Here is a 291-nt window from a genome sequence, read left to right as displayed (position 1 = left end):
TTTTTTCTTCCTTTTTTAATTTATTGTACCAAAGATTGTATTGAGGTTTCACTTTTTGAAGAGGAAAAACGAGAAAAAAAAATAAGAAAACTCAGACATGTAAAATGATTGTCTTTTTAAATGTTTCCTTTCTTCTGTTCTTGCGTGTTTAATTGGGCTTACAATTCTGAATCATGTGTAGTTGCTGTTGGACTCCAAGGCCTTTCACATTCATGTTTGTTTCAAGTATTGTTGGTGATTTGGAGGATCCTAAAAAATAAAGGACTAGCCAGCTATGTATCGAGCGGTCAG

The sequence above is a fragment of the Nanorana parkeri genome, unplaced genomic scaffold (assembly GCF_000935625.1).
Source record: "Nanorana parkeri isolate BGI_ZX_2015 unplaced genomic scaffold, ASM93562v1 scaffold563, whole genome shotgun sequence".
Taxonomy (NCBI): Eukaryota; Metazoa; Chordata; class Amphibia; order Anura; family Dicroglossidae; genus Nanorana; species Nanorana parkeri.
The sequence above is the reverse complement of the archived record's forward strand: the minus strand, read 5'-3'. Positions refer to the sequence as shown.